The following is a 19,986-nucleotide window of genomic DNA, read 5'->3' on the forward strand; positions in this document are numbered from 1 at the left end:
AGCCAGCATGTAAAAACTGGAAGAGATGCCAACTTCTCCAAATGAGCAGACACCAACACGAGGACACAAAGATCACAAATAATCAGGGAAACATGACAGGAGACGAATAAAGCTCCAATATCTGACCTTAAGGAAATAGAGAATGATGAACTGCCTGACAAAGTATTCAGAATAATCCTCTTAAAGAAATTCAGTGAACTGAAACAAAACACAGATTTTTAAAAACTAAATGAAATTAGGAAAATAATACATAAACAAAATGAGAGGTTCAACAGAGAAATCAAAATCAAAACCATTAAAATAACACCAAACAGAAGTCCAAGAGTTAAAGAGTACAATGATGGAACTGAAGAATGCAATAGAGAACTTCAACAGCAGACTCAACCAAGCAGAAGAAAAAGCCAGTGATCTCAAAGACAGGTTATCTGAAATTATCAAGCCAGAGGAAGCAGAAAGAAAAAAAGAGAAAGAAACTGGTAAAGATAGCCTAAGTCAATTATTGGATACCATTAAGAGAACAATCCATGCATAACTGGAGTCCTGGAAGGAGAGAAAAGGAAGAAAGGAGCAGACAGTTTATTTAAAGAAACAATGCTGAGAACTTCTCAAATCTGGGGAGAGATCTGGGCATCTAAGTTTATGAATCTCATAAGTTCCCCCAAAAGACTCAATCTGAAAAGATACTCTCCAAGACATAATAAGAATGTCTGAAATCAAAGACAAGAGAAAAATCTTGAAAGAAGAAAGAGAGAAAGTAATCTTCACATGAAGGGAACACCCATAAGGCTATCAGTTGGGGTTTCTCAGCAGAAAACTTGCAGGCCAGGAGAGACTGGGAAGGCATATTTAAAATGCTAAAGAAAAACACTGCCAAATAAGAATACCCTACCCAGAAAAGTCATTCCTCAGAGATGAAGAAGAGATAAAGCCTTTCCCAGACAGACAAAAACTGCAGGTGTATACCCCACGACTAGACCTGCCCTGTAAGAAACACAAAAGGGAGTTTTTCAAACTGAAACAACAGGATGCTAATTAGTAACATAACAACTTATGAAAAAGCATAAAACTCACTGTAGAGGTAAGAATCTAGTCAAATTCAGAAGCCTAATACTGTAATGGGGCTCCACTGGTGGCTCAGCAAACAAGAATGTGCTTACTAATGCAGGAGATATGCGTTCAATCCCTGGATCGGGAAGATCCCATGGAGAAGGACATGGCAACCCACTCCAGTATCCTTGCCTAGAAAAGCCCATGGACAGAGGAGTCTAGCGGACTGCAGTCCATATGGTTGAAAAAGCATTGGACACGACTTTGTGACTAACCACCACTAACAACAAATACTGTAATACTGGTGCACAAATCACTTTAAACTCTAGTATAGAAGTTAAAAGGCAAACATATCAAAGATATGAAAATCTACTATAACTTGTCAATGGATACACCACCATATATGAAAGATGTAAACTGTGACATCAATAACATAAAATGTTGGCTGGGAGAGGTGGGTGTGGGAGAGAAGTTGAAGCATAGTGTTTTTGTATGTGATAGAAGTTAACTTGCTAGAGACTTAAAATTGATTGTCACACCTATGAGATGTCTATCAAGAGGCTCTTTAGTTCCTCTTCACTTTCTGCCATTATAGTTGTATCACCTGCATATCTGAGGTTGTTGATATTTCCCCCAGCAATCTTGATTCCAGCTTGTGATTCACCCAGCCTGGCTTTCTGCATGATGCAATCTACTTATAAGCTAAATAAGCAGAGTGACAGTATACAATCTTTTCACACTCCCCTCCTAATTTTGAACCAGTCAGTTGCTCCATGTTCAGTTCTAACTGTTGCACCTTGACCCTGCAAACAGGTTTCTCAGGAGACAGGTAAGACGATCTGGTACTCTGTCCCTTTAAGAATTTTCCACAGTTTGTTGTAATCCATACACTTTAGTGTATTCAATGAAGCAGAAGTAGATTTTTTTTTCCTGGAATTCCCTTGCTTTCTGCATGATCCAACAAATGTTGGCCATCTGATCTCTGGATCCTCTGCCTCTTTGAAACCCAGTTTGTACATCTGGAAGTTCTTGGTTGAAGCCTAAGTTTGAAGGATTTTGAGCATAACCTTGCTAGAAAGTTAAATGAGCTCAATTGTATGGCAGTTTAAATATGCTTTGGCATTCCCCTTCCTTGGGATTGGAATGGAAAGTGACCTTTTCTAGTCTTGTAGCCACTACAGAGTTTTCCCAAGTTGCTAACCTATTGAGTGCAGTGCTTTAGAAGCAACATCTTTTAGGATTTTAAATAGCTCCCAGCTGGAATTCTGTCACCTCCACTAGCTTTGTTCGTAGTAATGCCCACTTGACTAAGATCCACTTGACTGGACGTTCCAGGATGTCTGGCTCTAGGTGAGTGCCCACACCATCATGGTTTTCCAAGTCATTAAGACCTTTTCTGTATAGTTCTTCTGTGTATTCTTGCCTCCTCTTCTTAATCTCCTCTGCTTCTGTTAGGTCCTTACCATTTCTGTCTTTTATTGTGCCCATCCTTGCTTGAAATGGTCCCTGGATATCTCCATTTTTCCTGAAGAGATCTCTAGTCTTTCCTATTCTATTGTTTTCCTCTATTTCATTGCATTGTTCATTTAAGAAGGCCTTCATATCCCTCTTCACTCTTCTCTGGAAATCTGCATTCAGTTAGGTATAACTTTCCCTTTCTCCCTTCCTGTTCACCTCTCTTGATTCCTCAGCTATTTGTAAAGCCTCCTCAGACAACCACTTTGCTATTTTTCTTTTTCTTTGGGATGGTTTTGGTCACTGACTCCTATACAATGAATGTTATAAATTTCTGTCCCTAGTTCTTCAGGCACTCTGCCTACCAGACCCAATCCCTTGGATCTATCACACATATGCACACATGGACATACACACATCTCCTCCTGTGAGAGCACCTCACAACCGCAACTAACTGTAGAACAACCATTGACAGGAGGATGCTGAATCCACCAGAAGAGATACTCCACATCCAAAGACAAAGAAGAAGCCGCACCAAGATGGTAGGAGGGGTGCAACCTTGAGTAAAAGCAAATCTGATACCCACTGGGTCAGTGATTCACAAACTGGAAAACAGTAATACCAAAGAAATTCTCACACTGTTGTCAAAGTTCTGAGCCCCACATCCAGCTTCCCAGCCTGGGGGTCCTGCAAAGGGCCTAGGAATCCCCAGGGAATCTGAGTCTGAAGGCCAGCAGGATTTGACTGCAGTACTTCAACAGGACTGGGGAAAACAGACTCTGTTCTTGGAGCACACATACAAAATCCTGTGTGCACTAGGACCAGGAAAAGGAGCAGTGACTCCAGAGGAGACTGAACCAGACCTACCTGCTAATGTTGGAGGGTCTCCTGCAGAGGTATGGGTCAGCATTGGCTCACCACCAGGACTGGGGCCCTGGCAGCAGCAGTCCTGGCAGTTCCCCGGCAGCAGCAGTCCTGGCAGTGCCCCTTGACAGAAGCCCTCTTGGAGGTCAACATCAGCCCTACAATAGAGCCTGTAGACTCCAGGGCTGGGTCACCTCAGGACAAACAACCAAAAGGGAGGGAGCACAGCTCCACCCATCAGCACAGCAGACAATTGAATTAAAGTTTTACTGAGCACGGCCCTATTCACTAGAGCAAGGTCCTGTTTTTTCCCATTGCAAGTCACTCCCATCAGGAAGTTGAGAGTACGTTGGAGAGCAAGGAGATCAAACCAGTCAATCCTAAAGGAAATCAACCCTGAATATTTATTGGAAGTACTGATGCTGAAGCTGAAGTTCCAATACTTTGGCTACCTGATCTGAAGAGCTGACTCACTGGAAAATACCTTGATGCTGGGAGAGATTGAGGGCAGGAGGAGAAGGGGAAACAGAGGATGAGATGATTGGATGGTATCACCAACTCAATGGACATGAGTTTGAGCAAACTGCAGGAGATGGTGAAGGACAGAAGCCTGGCATGCTGCAGTCCATGGGGTCACAAAGAGTTGGACGTGACTGAGGGACTGAACAACAGCAATTTATCCTCATGCACCAGAAGGAAGACAGAGGAAACAAGAAGAACTACAGTCCCACAGGCTCATGAAGGAAAACTGCAATCACAGAAAGTTAATCAAAATGAAAAGGCAAAGAATTATATCCCATGTGAAGGTACAAGACAAAACCACATGAAAAACAACTAACTGGAGTGGAGAAAGCCAACCTTCCAGGAAAAGAATTCAGGATAATGTTAGCAAGGATGACCCAGGATCTCAGAAAAAGAATTGACAAGATGCAAGAAATGTTTACCAAAGACCTAGAAGAACTAAAGAACAAAACAGCAGAAGAACCATACACTGGAAGGAATCAACAGCAGAATAGCTGAGGCAGAACGGATAAGTGACCTGGAAGACAAAATGGTGGAAATGATTGCTGCAAAATGGAGTAAAGAAAAACGAATGAGAAGAAATGAAGACAGCCTAAGAGACCTCTGGGAAAACATTAAATGCACCAATATTCATAATATAGGGGTTCCAGATGGAGAAGAGACGGAAAGGACCTGAGAAAATATTTGAAGAGATAATAGTTGAAAAATTCCCTAGCATGGGAAAGGAAATAGTCAATCAAGTCCATGAAGCACAGAGAGTTCCAGGCAGGATAAACCCAAGGAGAAACACAACAAGACACATAGTAATCAAACTGACAGAATTTAAAGACAAAGATAAAATATTAAAAGCAACAAGGGAAAAATGACAAACAGCATACAAGCAAACTTCCATCAGGCTATCAGCTGATGTGTCAACAGAAATTGTACAAGCCAGAAGGGAATGGCATGATATATTTAAAGTGATGAAAGGGAAGAACCTACAACCAAGAATACTCTACCCAGCAAGACTCTCCTTCAGATTTGATGGAGAAATCTAAAGCTTTACAGACAAGCAAAAGTTAGGAGAATTCACCGCCACCAAACTAGACTTACAACAAATGCTAAAGGAACTTCTTTCTCTATGCAAGAACAACATGAGAAGGAAAAGATCTGTATAAAATAAACTACCATTAGGGTGGTGTCATCTGAATATCTGAGGTTATTGCTATTTCTCCCAGCAATCTTGATTCCGGCTTGAGCTTCATCCAACCCAGCATTTTGCATGATGTACTCTGCATAGAGTTTAAATAAGCTGGGTGACAGTATATAACCTTGATGTACTCCTTTCCCAATTTTGAACCAGTCTGTTGTTCTGTGTCTGGTTCCAGCTGTAGCTGGTTTCTCAAGAGGCAGGCAAGGTGGTCTGGTATTCCCATCTCTTTCAGAATTTTCCCCAGTTTGTTGTGATCCACACAGTTAAAGGCTTTAGTGAAGTCAATGAAGCAGAAGTATATGCATTTCTGAAATTCACTTGCTTTTTCTGTGATCCAACGGATGTTGGCAATTTGATCTCTGGTTCCTCTGCATTTTCAAAATCTAGCTTCTACATCTGGAAGTTGGGTATGGGATTAACAGAAGGGGAAGATATTAAGAGGTGGAAAAAATACACAGAAAAACTATACCAAAAAAAAAAAAAATTTCAATGACCCGGATATCAGTAAATGACCCATGGTGTTGTGGTCACTCACCTAGAGCCAGATACCCTGGAGTGTGAAGTCAAGTGGGCCTTAGGAAGCATTACGACCAACAAAGCTAGTGGAGGTGATGGAATTCCAGCTGAGCTATTTCAAATCCTAAAAGGTGATGCTGTTAAACTGCTACAGTCAATATGTAACATGGATGGACCTAGAGCATATTATATCACTTGACTTCAAAATCCAGGATGTCTGGCTCTAGGTGAGTGACCACACCATCATGACTATCTGGATCATTAGGAGCTTTTTATATAGTTCTTCTAAATGTTGAGCTTTAAGCCAACTCTCTCACTCTCCTTCTCCCCATCACTTCATGGGAAATAGATGGGGAAACAGTGGAAACAGTGTCAGACTGTATTTTTTTGGGCTCCAAAATCTCTGCAGATGGCGACTGCAGCCATGAAATTAAAAGACGCTTACTCCTTGGAAGAAAAGTTATGACCAACCTAGATAGCATATTCAAAAGCAGAGACATTACTTTGCCAACAAAGGTCCGTCTAGTCAAGGCTATGGTTTTCCAGTAGTCATGTATGGATGTGAGAGTCGGACTGTGAAGAAGGCTGAGCACCGAAGAATTGATGCGTTTGAACTGTGGTGTTGGAGAAGACTCCTGAGAGTCCCTTGAACTGCAAGGAGATCCAACCAGTCCATTCTGAAGATCAGCCCTGGGATTTCTTTGGAAGGAATGATGCTAAAGCTGAAACTCCAGTACTTTGGCCACCTCATGTGAAGAGTTGACTCATTGGAAAAGACTGTGATGCTGGGAGGGATTGGGGGCAGGAGGAGAAGGGGACGACTGAGGATGAGATGGCTGGATGGCATCACCGACTCTATGGACATGAGTTTGAGTGAACTCTGGGAGTTGGTGATGGACAGGGAGGCCTGGCGTGCTGTGATTCATGGGGTCACAAAGAGTTGGACACGACTGAGCAACTGAACTGAACTGAACTGAACTGATATAGTTCTGTTTATTCTTGGCAGCTCTTCTTAATCTCTCCTGCTTCTGTTAGGTCCTTACCACTTCTGTCTTTTACCATGCTCATCACTGCATGAAACTTTCCCTTCATATCTTTAATTTTCTTGGAGAGATCTCTAGTCTTTCCCATGCTATTGTTTTCCTCTATTTCTTTGCATAGTTTACTTAAGAAGGCTTTCTTATCTCTCCTTGCTAGTCTCTGGAACTTTGCATTCAGTTGGGTATATCTTTCACTTTTTCCCCCTGCCTTTTGCTTCTCTTCTTTCCTCAACTATTTTTGTAAAGCCTCCTCAGACAATTTCTCTGACTTCTTACATTTCTTTTTCCCTGGGATGAATTTGGTCACTTCCTCTTTTACAGTGTTACAAACCTCCATCCACAGTTCTTCAGACACTCTGTCTACCAGATCTAATCCTTTAAATCTATTTGTAAACTCCATTGTATAACCATAAAGGATTTGGTTTAGGCCATACCTGAATAGCTTTGCAGTTTTCCCTACTTTCTCCCATTTAAGCCAGAATTTTGCAATAAGGAGCTCATGATCTGAGCCACAGTCAGCTTCTGGCCTTGTTTTAGCTAACTGTGTACAGCTGCTCTAATTTTGACTGCAAAGCATATAGTCGATCTGATTTTGGTTTTGATCATCCAGTGATGTCCATGCGTAGAGTCATCTCTTGTGTTGTTGGAAGAGGGTGTTTGCTATTACCAGTGTGTTCTGACAAAACTCTGTTAGTCTTTGCCCTGCTTCATTTTTGTATTCCAAGGCCAAATTTGTCTGTTACTCATGGTATCTCATGGCTTCCTACTTTTGCAATCTACTCCCCTGTGATGAATAGGACATCTTTTTTGGGTGTTAGTTCTAGAAGGTCTCACAGGTCTCCATAGAACTGAGCAATTTCAGCTTCTTCGGCATTAGTAGACGGGGCATAGAATTGAATTACTGTAATGTTGAATGGTTTACCTTAGCAATGAACCAAGATTATTCTGTTGTTTTGAGATTGTGCCCAAGTACGGCATTTCAGACTCTTTCGTTTATCAGGAAGGCTACTCCATTTCTTCTAAGGGATTCTTGCCCACAGTAGTAGATGCAAAGGTTATCTGAATTATTTTTTAATATAAATTTATTTATTTTAATTGGAGGTTAATTACTTTACAATATCATATTCATTTTGCCATATATCAACATGTGTTCCCCATCCTGAACCCCTCTCCCTCCTCCCAATTCACCCATTTCCAACCATTTTAGTTCACTGATTCTTAAGGTGTCAATGCTCACTCTTGCCATCTCCTGCTTGACCACTTCCAATTTATCTTGATTCATGGGCCTAATATTCTAAATTCCTAGGCAATATATTTTACACCATCAGATTTTTCTTACTTTAACCACCAGACACATCTACAACTAAGTGTCATTTCCATTGGCTCAGTCTCTTCATTCTTTCTGGAGCTATTGCTCCCCTCATCCCCAGGACATATTGGATGCCTTTCAACCTGGGGGGCTCTACTTCCAGTGTCATATCGTTTTGCCTTTTCATACTCTTCATGGGGCTCTCAAAGCAAGAATACTGGAGTGATTTGCTGTTCCTTCCTCCAGTGGACCACATTTTATCAGAACTCTCCACTAAGTCTCCACTATGACCCATCCATCTTGGGTGCCCCTGCATGGCATGACTCATAGTTTCATTAAGTTATACACATCACCCTCACAAGGCTGTATTTTCCACAGTTTGTTGTGATCCACACAGTCAAATCTTTAGTGCAGTCAATGAAGAAGTAGATATTTCTTTCTCAAACTCCCTTGCTTTTTCCATGATCCAACAAATGTTGGCAATGTGATCTCTGGTTCTTCTGCCTCTTCAAAAATCCAGCTTGGACGCCTGGACGTTCTCGGGTTCATATCCTGCTGAAACCTAGCTTGAAGGATTTTGAGGGTTACCATGCCAGCAAGTGAAATGAGCACAATTGTACAGTAGTTTGAACATTCTTTGGCATTGCCCTTCTTTGGGATTGGAATGTAACCTCATCTTTTCCAATTCTTTGGCCACTGCTGAGTTTTCCAAATTTACTGACATATTTAGTCCAGCACTTTAACAGCATCATCTTTTAGAATTTTAAATAGCTCAGCTGGAAGTCCGTCACTTCCACTAGCTTTGTTCATAGTAATGCTTCCTAAGGCCCTCACACCACACTAAGTGACCTCACACTCCAGGATGTCTGGCTCTAGGTTAGTGACCACACCATCTTGGTTATCTGGGTCACTAAGAGCTTCTTTTGTTTAGTTTGTCTGTGTTTTCTTGCTACCTCTTCCTAAGCACTTCTGCTTCTTTTAGGTCCTTACCATTTCTGTCCTTTATCACGCCCATCCTCGCATGAAATGTTCCTTTGATATCTCCAATTTTCTTGAAGGGATCTCTAGTCTTTCTCATTCTCTTGCTTTTCTCTATTTCTCTGCACATATACCATCTCCTTGGATTGAATGAATCAATATTGGGGAAATGACCATACTACCCAAAGCAATCTATAGATTCATGGCATTCCTTATCAAATTAGCAATGGCAGTTTTCTAAGAATTATAATACTTTTTAGAAATGTGTACGGAAGCACCAAAGACCCTGAATAGACACAGTACTCTTGGGAAAGAAAATTGGAGCTGGAGAAATCAGGCCCCATAACTTCAGAGTCCAGGACAAAGCTACATTAATCAAAACAGCATGATGTTGGCCTCAAAACAGAAGTATAGACCAATGGAACAGGATAAAAAATCCAGAGATAAACCCATGGACCTCTGGTCACCTAATCTATGACAAATGGAGCAGGAATTAACAATGAAGAAAATAATATCTCTTCAATAAATGGTGATGGGGAATCTGGACACCTACATGTAAAAGAATGAAATAAGGACACTCCTTAACATGCTACACAAGGATAAAGTCAAAGTGGATTAAAGACTTACATGTATGACCAGATACTACAAAATTCTTAGAGAAAAACATAGGCACAGCACTCTCTGACATAAATTACAGCAAGATCTTTTTTGACCCACATCCTAGAGTAAAGAGAATAAAAATAAATTTTGATTAGTGAGATCTGATTAAGCTTAAAAAACCTTTGCAGAGCAAAGGAAACCATAAGCAAAATGAAAAGACAGCCCTCAGAATGGGAGAAAATCCTTGCAACAAAGCTACCGAAAATGGATTAACCTCCAAAATATACAAACATCTCCTACAACTGAATACCCCGCCCCGCCAAAAATGGATGAAAGATCTAAATAGACCTTTCTTGAAGGAAAATATACAAATGGCAAAATACCACATGAAAAAGTACTCAACATCACTAATTACTAAAGAAATGCAAATCAAAACTACAAAGTATCACCTCACACTGATCAGAATGGCTATCATCCAAAAATCTACAAACAATAAGTCCTACAGAGGGTGTGGAGGAAAGGGACTCCTTCCACATAGTTGATGGGAATGCAAACTGGTACAGTCCCTGTTGGAACACAGTGTGGCGATTCCTCTAAAAACTAAAAATAGAACTACTGTATGATCTAGCAAATCCACTTGTGGGTATATATGGAAGAAAAAAAAGTGAAACACTATTTTGAAAAGGTTCATGTACCCAAATGTTCATAGCAGCACTATTTACAATAGCCAAGGAATCAATGCAATCCAAGGGCCCACCAACAGATGACTGATGATTGGAGAGGGTAGCCATGTTGTCAGTGTAGAAAGTCTCTGAGCTCACTGCCTCTTATGAGCACACCAAAATCACAACTATCTGCAGAACAACAATTAATGAAATGGACTGGAGCCTTCCAGAAAATATCTTCTACAACAAGAGACAAAGAAGTAACCACAAGGGGATGCATAGGAGGGGTGAACTGGCAATATTATCAAATCCCGTATGTCCCAAGAGGGCAACCCTCAAACTGGACAATAACAACAATATATTGCAGAGTTTTCCCCACAGGACAGAGAGTTCTGAGCCCCCCCATCAGGCTCCCCAGCCCAGGGGTTCATCCCTGGAAAGATGAGATTAAAATAAAATCTGGTTTTGAAGGCCACTGGGGCTTAATTACAGGACCCCACAGGACTGGGAGAAATAAAGACCTTACGCTTAAAAGGTGCACACAAAATCTTATGCACATAGGGACCTAGGGCAAAAGCAGTAATTTGGCAGGAGCCTAGGCCAGAACTACCTGCTTCTCTTGGGGAGTCTCCTGGAGAGGCAGGGTTCAGCTATGGCTCACCCTTCGGACATGGACGCTGGTGACAGGCATATGTAGGAACAGTTAACTACTTGAACACTGAAGCTGGTGGCTTCCACCTTCACCTTGATTCATTAGCTCCAAGACCTAGTCCCACCCAGTAGCCTGTAGGCAACAGTGATGGTCCACATCAGGCCAAAACACAACCTGAAGGGGACACAATCCCTCATCAGCAGAGAGGATGTCTAAAGACTTCCTGTACCCGTAGTGTCATCTAAACATGCCCCAAGGCACGGCCTTGCCCTCCAGAGGGCTAAGACCCAGTTCCACTCATCAGTGGACAGGCATTGGCCCTTTGTTCCAGGAAGCCTGCACTAGCCTCTAGAGCATCCACACCCACAAAGGAGCAGACACCAGAAACAAGAAAATTACGATCCTGCACACTGAGTCTGACAATAGTAGGCCAGACCATAACCTGGGGACAGCTGGGTCCTGGCTCTGTCCACCATCAGGCCAACGCAAATTGTAGGACTTCCTGGACCCCAAATCCCACTCTGTCAGGACTCCCTCGTCCAATAAAGATTTGAAATGAGTTCTGAGATCCCTGGGCCTATAACCAGACTCCTGCCTGCCAGTAGTCCAATATGGTCCTCAGGATATGACTTCACTTGCCCTTGGGTGGAAACAACCCTAAAGTCTTTGGGATCCTGATTCCATTCACCAGTGAGTCAGCACTAGCCCCAGAGCCACCTAGGGTTCTACAGCCAAGCACTTGTGACCAAGTTCTGATGAATAGCAACCAGCACCACCTGCACAAAACAGGCCCTCATAACCAACAGGACTTGGGGTCAACCAAGCCTACCAGACCATCTATGTAGTCAGCCTGCAATAACAGAAGGACATGTGCAGCCCCATTAGGGGGAACCCCTAGATCATAAAACATGAGTGCTCAGAGGGGAGTACATGGCTGAGACATATAAGACTTCTCCTACATAAGGCCACTTCTCCAAGATCAAGAAATGTAGCTACTTACCACATATATGAAAACACAAATAGCAACTTGGGCAAAATGAGGCAGCAGAAGAATATGTTCCAGATGAAGGAAAAATATAAAACCCCAGAAGAAGGACTAAGTGAAGTGGAGATAGGCAGTCTACATGAAAAAGAGTTCACAGTAATGACAATAAGATAACAAAAGAATTCAGAAGAATGAATGCAAAGGATAAGAAGTTACAAGTTTTTAACAAAAGTTAGAAAATACAAAGAACAACCAAGCAGAGATAAAGAATACAATAAGTGAAATAAAAAATACCTTAGGAATTTTTTACATACCTACTGTAGGAATCAACAGTAGACTAAATGTTGCAGAATGGATCAGTGTGCTGGAAGACAGAGCACTGAAATTCACTGCTGCTGGATGACAACAACAAAAAAGGACGAAAAGAAATGAGGGCACTTTAATAGACCTCTGGAATAGTGCACTAATATTCACATTATGCAGGCCCCAGAAGGAAAACAGAGACAAAAGCCCTGAGAAAATAATTGAAGAGATAATAACTGAAAACTTTCATAACATGAGGAAGGAAAAAGTCACCCAAGTCCACGAGTTGCAGGAAGTCCCTTAGAGGATTATCCAAAAGAGAATCACACCAAGACAAATTGTAATCAAAATGAAAAACATTAAAGATAAAGAGAAAATGTTAAAAGATGCAAGGGGAATGCAAGAAATAAGAAACAAGGAATTTCCCATAAGGCTATCACCTGATTTTTCAGCTGAAACTCTGCAAGCCAGATGAGAGTGGCCCTATACATTTAAACTGAGGAAAGAGAAAACCACCACCTAGAATACAACCGAGAATTACTCTCCTGAGCAAGGCTCTTGTTCAGATTTGATGGAGAAATCAAAAGCTTTGTAGACAAGCAAAACCTAAAAGAATTCACCGCCACTAAACCAGATTTACAACAAACGGTAAGGGAACGTCTCTAAGAAAAAAGAAAAGGCCACAACTGGAAACAATTAGGAAATGAAAAAGCTCACTGATAAAGACAAACATATGGTAAAGGTAGGCAATCATCCACACAAAGTTGGTAGGAAGGTTAAAAGGAATTGAAAAAAAAAAGAGTAAAACTTACTGTCTCCCCACTAAGCAGTTACTGCTACTGCTACTAGGTCGCTTCAGTCGTGTCTGACTCTGTGCGACCACAGAGACAGCAGCCCACCAGGCTCCTCTGTCCCTGGGATTCTCCAGGCAAGAATATTGGAGTGGGTTGCCATTTCCTCCTCCAATGCACGAAAGTGAAGTCGCTCAGTCATGTCAGACTCTTCGAGACCCCATGGACTGTAGCCTACCAGGCTCCTCCGTCCATGGGATTTTCCAGGCAAGAGTACTGGAGTGGGTTGCCAAGGTATCCACAAGGCAGTTAGATGCAAAATATGATTTCAAAAACAGTCATCATGAGGCGAGGAGAGTACAAATGCAGGGTTTCTAAAATGTGTTTAAAATTAAAGAGATCAGCAAATTAAAACAATCATGTATATATATATATATATGGACTGATATAAAAAAGCCTCATGATAACTGGAAGCTGAAAATGTATAATAGATATAAACACAAAAAAGTAATAGAAACATAACACTAATTATAGTCATCAAACCAAAAGAGAAGAGAACAAAAGACCAAAAAGGAAAACAAATCCCAAACAATTAACAAAATGGCAAGAAAAACACACTTATCTATAATTACCTTAGATATAAATGGATTAAATGCTCCAACCAAAGACAGAATGGCTGACTGGATCAGAAACTAGACCTGGATATAAACTGCCTACAAGAAACTTACTTCAGATCTAGAGGCACATACAGGCTGAAATTGAGGTGATTGAAAAAGGTATTCCAACAAATGGAAATTTTTAAAAAATTAATTGGAGAAGCCATACTTATATCAGGCAATATGTACTTGAGACTGCTACAAGAGGCAAAGAAGGACACTACATAATGTTCAAAGCATGAATCCAACAAGAAGATATAACAATTGCAAATATATACACCCAAAAAGGAGCACCTCAATATATGAGACAAATACTAACAGAAATAAAAGGAAAAATCAACGCTAACACAATCATACTAAGACACTCTAACACCCCACTTACATCAACCCCACATCATCCAGACAGAAAATGAATAAGAAAACACAGGCCTGAATTAACACATTACATAATAAATGCTCTTAATTTTATCTTAATTTTTATATTTTTATATATATATATGTATATATATATATATATATATATATAATTACATATCCTGCTAGGTCGCTTCAGTCGTGTCCGACTCTGTGCGACCCCACAGACGGCAGCCCATCCAGCTCCCCCGTCCCTGGGATTCTCCAGGCAAGAACACTGGAGTGGGTTGCCATTTCCTTCTCCAATGCATGAAAATGAAAAGTGAAAGTAAAGTCGCTCAGTCCTGCCTGACTCTTAGTGACCCCATGGACTGCAACCTACCAGGCTCCTCCATCCATGGGATTCTCCAGGCAAGAGTACTGGAGTGGGGTGCCACTGCCTTCTCTGATAACATATATATATATATATATATATATATATATATATATATATACACACACACACACACACACATATATATATATACACACACAGACACAGAGAGAGAGAGAGAGAGAGAGAGACAGAGTGCATTCCATCTGAAAGCAAGAGATTACACATTCTTTTTTATATGAACATGAACCATTCTCTATAAGAGATCACAAGCTAGGCCACTAAAAAGCCTCAGTAAATTTAAGAAAAATTTAATCATACAAATATCTTTTCTTACCACAGACCTCTGAGACTAGAAATCAACTACCAAAACAAACAAACAACAACAACAAAAAATGAGAAAATCCAACAAAATCACATGAAGGCTAAAAAAATTATGTTACAAAACACCCAATGGATCATTGAAGTGATTAAAGAGGAAACTAAAAAATATCTAGAGACAACTGAAAATGGAAACATGGCAATCCAAAATGTATGGGACATAGCAGAAACAGTTCCATTATGGAAGTTTTTAGTGACACAAACTTACCTCAGGAGACAAAAATAATCTAATATAAAAAACCAAACCTTACAACTAAACCAACTAGAGAAAGAAGAGCAAATAAATCCCAAAGATAGTAGAAAGAAATCATAAAGATCAGAGCAGAAATAAATGAACTAGAAGCTAAAAAAAGAAGCCAGTAGAAAAGGTCAATAACACTAAAAGCTGGTTCTTTGAAAACATAAATAAAATTGATAAACGTTGAGCCAGACACATGAAGAAAAAAGGGAGAGGGCCCACATCAATAAAATCAGAAATAGAAAAGAAGCTACAACCAAAACTACAAAATACAAACGATGATAAGACACCACAATGAGCAACTATACACCAATAAAATGGACAACATAGAAGAGGAAGACAAAGTCTTAGAAAGGTACTATCTCCTAAGACTGAACCACGAAGAAATAGAACATAAAAACACACCAGTTACCAATACTAAAATTGAATCAGTAATTTAAAATTCTCACAAAACAAGGACCCAGGCTTCAAAGGTGAATTCTATCAAGCATTTAGAGAAGATTTGATATTGATCCATCTGAAACCATTCCAAAAAATTGCAGAGGAAGATATTCTCAACAAAATACTCGTCAAGCAAATTCAATAATGCATTAAAAAATAACACCGCACACAAAAATAAACTCAAAATGGATTAAAGATCTAAATGTAAGATCAGAAACTATAAAACTCCTAGAGGAGAACATAGGCAAAACACTCTCAGACATAAATCACAGCAGGATCCTCTATGATCCACCTCCCAGAATGCTGGAAATAAAAGCAAAAATAAACAAATGGGATCTAATTAAAATTAAAAGCTTCTGCACAACAAAGGAAAATATAAGCAAGGTGAAAAGACAGCCTTCTGAATGGGAGAAAATAATAGCAAATGAAGCAACTGACAAACAACTAATCTCAAAAATATACAAGCAACTTCTGCAGCTCAACTCCAGAAAAATAAACGACCCAATCAAAAAATGGGCCAAAGAACTAAATAGACATTTCTCCAAAGAAGACATACGGATGGCTAACAAACACATGAAAAGATGCTCAACATCACTCATTATTAGAGAAATGCAAATCAAAACCACAATGAGGTACCACTTCACACCAGTCAGAATGGCTGCGATCCAAAAATCTGCAAGCAATAAATGCTGGAGAGGGTGTGGAGAAAAGGGAACCCTCCTACACTGTTGGTGGGAATGCAAACTAGTACAGCCACTATGGAGAACGGTGTGGAGATTCCTTAAAAAATTGCAAATAGAACTACCTTATGACCCAGCAATCCCACTTCTGGGCATACACACCGAGGAAACCAGAATTGAAAGAGACACATGTACCCCAATGTTCATCGCAGCACTGTTTATAATAGCCAGGACATGGAAACAACCTAGATGTCCATCAGCAGATGAATGGATAAGAAAGCTGTGGTACATATACACAATGGAGTATTACTCAGCCGTTAAAAAGAATTCATTTGAATCAGTTCTGATGAGATGGATGAAACTGGAGCCGATTATACAGAGTGAAGTCAGCCAGAAAGAAAAACACCAATACAGTATACTAACACATATATATGGAATTTAGGAAGAGGGCAATGACGACCCTGTATGCAAGACAGGGAAAGAGACACAGATGTGTATAACGGACTTTTGGACTCAGAGGGAGAGGGAGAGGGTGGGATGATTTGGGAGAATGACATTCTAACATGTATACTATCATGTGAATTGAATCGCTAGTCTATGTCTGACGCAGGATGCAGCATGCTTGGGGCTGGTGCATGGGGATGACCCAGAAAGTTGTTATTGGGAGGGAGGTGGGAGGGGGGTTCATGTTTGGGAATGCATGTAAGAATTAAAGATTTTAAAATTTAAAAAATAAAAAACTAAAATTAAAACAACAACAACAACAACAAAAGGGTATATCAGTTCAAGACTTTTATATCATCCAAGTAAAGTGTTTCTTTTTGTAAAAAAAAAAAAAAACACTCTTTGACATAAATCGTGGCAATCTTTTCTTTCTTTCTTTCTTTCTTTATTTGGGGGGTGGGGAGGAGCTGATTCATCTCCTAAAGCAAAGGAAAGCAAAGCAAAAATAGACAAATGGAACCTAATTAAATTTAGAAGTTTTTACACAGCAAGGAAACCATCAAAGAAAAGACATCAAATGTCTTTTCATCATTGTATAGTCTTGCCTCCTTCATCATAGATTAATTGACCATTTGTTGTTGTTGAGTCGCTAAGTCATGTCCGACTCTTTGTGACCCTACGGACTGCAGCACACCAGGCTTCCCTGTCCATCACACTCTCTCAGAGTTTGCTCAAATTCATGTCCAGAATGAAAAGACAACTTACAGAATGGGAGAGAATATTAAAAATGATATGACTGACAAGGGATTAATTTCTACAATATACAGAGCTCATCCAACTCAATATAAAAAAAAAATGAACAATCCAATCCAAAAAATGGGCGGAAGACCTAAATAGACATTTTCCCTAGAAGGACAACCAAAGGGCACATGAAAAGACGGTTCGCATAACTAATTATTAGAGAAATGCAAATCGGAATTACCACAAAGTGTCACCTCACACCAGTCAGAATAGCCATCATCAAAATAATGTACAAATAATAAATGGTAGAGTGAGTGTGGAGGAAAGGGAACCCTGCTAAACTGTTGGTGGGAATGTACATTGTGCAGCCACTAAGGAGGACACTGTGAATGTACATTGTGGAGCCACTAAAAAGAACACTGCGTAGTGTTCTGACAAAGTTAAAAATATAATGATCATGTAATCCAACAATCCCACTTGTGGGCACATATCTGGAAAAGACTAAAATTCTAATTTGAAAAGGTGCATGTACCCCAATGTTCATAGCAGCACTATTTATGATAGCCAAGTTATGGAAGCAACTTAAATGTTCATCGACAGGTGAGTGGATAAAGAAGACATGGCACATATAAATACGTATGTATACATACAAATATATAGATAATGAAACATTCCTTACCATATGAAACAATGAAATAATGCCATTTGCAGCAAAATGGATGTACCTAGAGCTCATCATACTAAGTGAAGTACTACAAGTCAGAGAAAGACAAATATCCCATGATATCACATATAGTGGAATCAGACAGAAAGAGACTCATAGACTTTGTCAACAAACATATGGTTACCAAAGAGGAAAGGAGGGGGAAGGGAACATTTAGGTGTTTGGGATTCACAGATACACACTAATGTATATAAAACAAACAAGCCAAAAGGACCTACTGTATAACACAAGAAACTATATTCAATACCATGTAATAATCTATACTAGAAACGAATCTGAAAAGCATATGTGTATGTATATATATATGTCATTATATAGAGTGATTTATGTGTGTATGCACACATATAAAACTAAATCACTTTGCTGTACACCTGAAAATGACACAGTATTGCAAATCAACTATAGTTTAATGAAAAAAAGAAAATATGGTATTTCTGAATAGCCAAAACAATCTTGAGAAAGAAGAACATCGCTGGAGGAATCATCCTCTTTGGCTTCAGACTATACTTCAATGCTATAGTAAGCAAAACAGTATGGTACTAGCACAAAACTAGACATATCCATCAATGAAATAGAATAGAGATCCCAGAAATAAATCCACACACTTATGGTCGATTAATATATGACAAAGGATGCCAGGAGACACAATGGAGAAAAAAGTCTCTTCAACAAGTGGTGCTGGGAAAATGGAGAGCTACAGGTAAAAGAATCAAATGAGAACATTCTCTAATACCATATCCAAAAATAAACTCAATGTGGATTAAAGATTCAAATGAAGACTGAATACTATTAACACTCCTAGAGGAATACATAGGCAGAACCCTCTTTGATATAAATCACAATAATGTTTTGGATCCCTCTCCTAAAGCAAAGGAAACTAAAGCAAAAATAAACCAATGGGGCCTAATGAAATTTAAAAGCTTTTGCACAACAAAGGAAACCATAAACAACAAAACCTACTAAATGGAAGAAGATATTTGCAATTGACACAGCCAATAAAAGGTTAATACCCAACATATATAAACAGCTCAAATGACTTAACATCAAAACAAACAAACAAAAGTGCTCTGATTTAAGAATGGGAAGAACTGAATAGACATGTTTCCAAAGAGGGAATGCAGATGACCAACAGGCACACGTAAAGATGTTCAGCATCGTTAATCATCAGGGAAACTCAAATCAAAACCACAAGGAGGTATTACCTCGCCTGTGAGAATGGCTATCATCAAAAAGAACAGAAATAACAAAGGTTGCCAAGGATGTGGCAAAAAAGGTGACCCAGGCTGGCGGTTGGGGTGTGGCCAGGGGGAGGACGCTGTTCTCCAAGCAAGACAGCAGGTTTTGGGTGTGAATAGGGACTGTGCCCATGAAGGCCTCTGGCAGGACCCAGGCCTGGGGCGGGGATCTGGGTCTGGGGCGGGGATAGCCGACAGGCAGCTGGGGCCCAGCGCAGAGCGGCCCTAGCGGTTCGCGCCGCTTTCGACCCCAGGAGCCTTGGGCCCATCGCGGCCTGCCCCCCTCCACACGGGCCCTGCGCCCCGACCAGCGCCCTCGTTATCTACGTCTCCACCCACCGGGTCCAACAGCACCAGAAAGAAGGCATCGCCGCCGCCACCACCGCCACCACCGCCGCCGCCGCCGCCGCCGCCGCCTTGTCGGGTGCGGCGCGCCAGCCGAGAGCAGCCTGGGATGTTTCCATCTCCGCGTCCTTGAAGCTCCACTGGAACCAGAGCCGCGGAGGAGGCTCAACCCCGCCCCCTGCCGCCGGCCCAGCACAGTCCTGCAAGGGGAAAAAACAATGTGCACTGCGCAGAAACTGGCCCTATCAGATATTAAAATGTGTTTAACGCCACCGTGATTTAAATATCCTTGTACTGGGTCTCTAGAACAGAATAGAAGTCCCAGGGGCAGAGCCTCGTGTACATAAATAAGTTCCACTGTTAATATTAGTAGGAAATCAAGGAGGTCTTCTGAGATACAGGGGAAGCGGCAGTTCACTTCAGTAAAAAGTGCTGGAGTGAATACCTTAGGTATC

The 19,986-nt window shown here is 40.6% G+C and overlaps 1 long non-coding RNA gene across 1 annotated transcript; it reads right to left on the minus strand.

Annotated features, from left to right (window-relative positions):
- Positions 1-6,825: 6,825 nt before the first annotated feature.
- Positions 6,826-19,673, minus strand: LOC132658725 (uncharacterized). Its single transcript, XR_009598710.1, has 2 exons — positions 19,526-19,673; positions 6,826-15,665 (listed from the first exon to the last, which is right to left on the minus strand). It is a non-coding gene; the product is annotated as an uncharacterized LOC132658725 (long non-coding RNA).
- Positions 19,674-19,986: the final 313 nt, after the last annotated feature.

This window comes from Ovis aries, chromosome X, assembly GCF_016772045.2.
Source record: "Ovis aries strain OAR_USU_Benz2616 breed Rambouillet chromosome X, ARS-UI_Ramb_v3.0, whole genome shotgun sequence".
Lineage (NCBI taxonomy): Eukaryota > Metazoa > Chordata > Mammalia > Artiodactyla > Bovidae > Ovis > Ovis aries.